The sequence below is a fragment of the Cynara cardunculus genome, assembly GCF_001531365.2.
Source record: "Cynara cardunculus var. scolymus isolate 2C chromosome LG 1, CcrdV1, whole genome shotgun sequence".
In the NCBI taxonomy this organism is placed as follows: Eukaryota; Viridiplantae; Streptophyta; class Magnoliopsida; order Asterales; family Asteraceae; genus Cynara; species Cynara cardunculus.
Window position 1 is genome coordinate 10,768,713 of NC_037528.1, and position 3,875 is coordinate 10,772,587.

Below are 3,875 nucleotides of genomic sequence, written 5' to 3' on the forward strand. Positions count from 1 at the left end.
TATATATATATATATATATATGTGTGTGTGTGTGTGTGTGTGTGTGTGTGTGTGTGTGAAGCAATATTGTTCAATCTATTGTTTTTGTTCATTAGGATACAAACGGATTCAAAATCTTCAAAGGTTCGTTTATTTATCTTTCAATGCAAAATCATGTTATAACATTGACAGAGACAAAGAATAAAAAAAATTAAAATCAAAATATATCTCGCTACATTATGCGAGTACCCTTCTAGTAAATAAAAATAAATGTGTTACTTGTTTTATTTTTTTGACAGTTTTTTAAGAAACTTTATTTTAATAAGAAAATGGTTAATATACTTCCTTAAATTCGCAGGTTTCTTTCCTATAATTTTTCCTTGTTGAATTTCTTTTTTGATAAAAACTTTAATTTTTATTGTTTTTTTTTTAAAAAAGGGTTGATATTCCCACCCCCTTACGTCACTTCTCACACCAACCCTCACATACTCACCTCCTACATAATCTCACCCCTTCACATGCACCGATAGGAGGGGGTGGGGCTAGAAAAACCAAAAAAAAAATGTAAAAATACTTAAGGTGTGGAATTATCGTAGGATAGAAGAACGTGCTCAAATAAATAAATATGCATGATGTGTGTGAGACTACTAATATGTTTTCAATAAAACTATTTATTAAATAAGAGTGTATTGAAGTTTGACGCATGTTTTTCTTTTGGTCTTTTGAACGCAATTATTTTTGTTATCCAAAAAACTCTTATTATTTACATTTTCGTCCTTAGTCCTTACAAATTATTTATTTTTAAAAAAAAAATTGTACTTATATTTCGTTCATACCATTGACGTTCGTTTATCTTCCTACCATTAAGTGGCTCGTGTCCCCTCATACGAGGATATTTAGTCGATTTAAGTTATCTTTTTAAAGTTAAATTTATTATACAAGTGTCTAAACATATCTAAAATTAATTGAATGTATGTGATTTGGCATTTAAAAGAAAAAATTAAATACTAAAGCAACCCGCAAACCCCCTAAATCAAAAGCCACCACCTCGATATCGAATCTTTCACCATCTTCGAAATCAAGTTTTGTTGGCTTAATGTGAATGGGTTTATAGTGTTTGGTTCGACTTCCTTCATCTTCATCTCTATCTCCAAAACCAGGTCCGCCAAACTCGATCCCATGTCACCTCCGTTGCTCTGATGAATGGGAATATGTGGCAAATCAAGTTAGTTCATTTGATGCCACAGGTGCAGAGTTACTCTGGGAGTCGTTTGAAGACGTCATTTATCTCTATAAATTTTAGGGTTTTTTAAACAATCCCAATTGAATTAGGGTTTTTTTTTTCTTTTGAATACAAGAATTTAGTATTTTGAAATTCCCTAAGGGAACTTACATGAATTTGTTGCCTATGTTCATAGAGTTTGGATCTAAATTTGGTGGATATTTGTTGAATATTTATCGGTATTGGTTTGGACTTTTTGGTTTAAAAATGAACAAGCTCCCTCGTGTAAAAGGTATATGTAGAAAATTACCAGTAGAATAATGTCCTTTAAAGAAACTGATGAAAATCTTATCAAGATGCAAATATAAGATTTCTTTTTTGTAATCATTAACACGTGAATGAAAATTATAGTCTACCCTCCACAAAATAGTTCAATTTTGATTTAGACGGATTGATGTTTAGATTAATCAACGATATTATTCTTTATGTTTAACTATTCTTGATTTAAACGGGTCAGAGTTTAAATAATTGTTAATCAATTTTTTTATTTTAAATGTTGATAAGTTTTAATAATCTAATTTTTCATCTTAAACATCGATGAGTTTTAAATAATAATTTAATTCGTTTCCCTTAATTCAACCATCGTTTACAGAAACTGGCTTGTCTTTAAATTAATAATAATCCAATTCTTCCTAAATGCTCTCTAAAATTTTAATCATGATCTGTATATTTTTTTATCAGATGTAGTTCAAGTTGGTATATTCTCACATAAATGTGTTAAAACTGTCCATCTATTATTTTAATATGCCTAATATGTTTCTTATACAAAATTTGATGTGTTCGATAATATAAAATATGATCATTGATTTTAACACACGTTTTTGGTGCAAATGTATCAATTGTAGTCTGTATAAACTTAAGCTAATCATTTACGATTTGAATCAATGTAAGAATGTGACTACTGACTACAACAACAGAATTATATATAATTTCTTAAATTTTAAGATAACAAATAGTTGTTATATCTATACTATATTATAAAGCATTTGACAAAAACTCTTAAAACCAATTTTTTATGCATGAAATACTGTTTATTGATGCATATTACTTAAAATTCAAGATTACAAATAACTTTTCGTAAGTACAACTTATTAAAGTTTTATTTCTAAATTTGTGTAACTAACTGTAGATAAACATAATCAAATACAAGATAAACATTCACTTTAAATATTAAAAATCTAAAAATAATTAAGATAATCATTGAGTTCTAACAGAATGTTTAATTATTATCTTTATAAAAAATTATATTGTTAAACCAGAAATAAATTACTTTGTTATTAAATATAAATTGAATTACAGAAGTTACACCAAAAAACGATAACTATTAAAAAAAGTCAATTGATTCTAATATCGATTTATTTTTTTCGAAATTTTATGCTACCTTCAAATTTATATTTTATTTAAAATAAAAACATTATCGTTTTTTTAAAATCACATAAAACCGTATTATATCGACAGAAACAAAAAATAAAACTAAACATCAATTGATAAGCAAGTTCAAGTATTTAAATTACAATAATTTGAATCAATCAAATTAAACCACGAAATAATATAATTTTAATTTTTACTTTAACAATCATATCGATAAAGTAACAATTTCATGAAAAAATTTCATAAGATTAAATAATGAAATCGACGTATGAGAATGGTTTGTATGATTTTTACAAATGAGAGTGATTTTCATTTGATCGCTCCTATATATATATATATATATATATATATAGAGAGAGAGAGAGAGAGAGGTTGGTTATTATACAACATTTGTCATTTGTGCAACCAATACAACTCAATCTCAACCGTCCATTTCATTTGATTAATATGTGGTTTTATAGAGGTTTTGATTATTTCCATAAATATTTTAATTTATTGGGTTGCATTGATTGTACAAATACGATATGTTGTATTTGAAATAAACCATATATATATATATATATATATATATATATATATATATATATATATGGAGCTTTTTCTATTAAGTTTTTAGATTAACAAGACATGTTTAGTCATATTTTTTTTATTTAAATATAAATTTCAGACTTTTTTAATAAAATATGTAATTATTAATTTAACAAAAAAGAAAAATAGTTCTGATGCTTTTTAGGTCACACGAGTCACGAGGTGGTGGAAATTTTTGCGAAGGCAATTTATTTAAGATGTTATATCTACAGCTTTCTATACCTTATGACTATTAATTATTATTATAACATTATAATTACTTTAATATTTTATCTCTCTTCTCTCTTTTATTTTATATTTTATATTTTGTATTATTACATAATAATAATAATAATAATAACAACAACAACAATGAGTATTTATACTATATTATAAAATATTTGATAAAAACTCTTAAAAACCATTTTTATGCATGAATTATTGTTTATTAATGCAAATTACTTAAAATTCAAGATTACAAGTAAATTATGCGTAAGTACAACTTATTAAAGTTTTATGTTTGAATTCGTGTAATTAACTGCAGATAAACATAACATTAGAAAATAAATATCTCATTTTAATTATAAAATATCTAAAATATAATTAGCATAATTATTGAATTCTAACAAAATACTTAATTATTATCTTAAAATTTTATTTTATTAAATAAAAATAA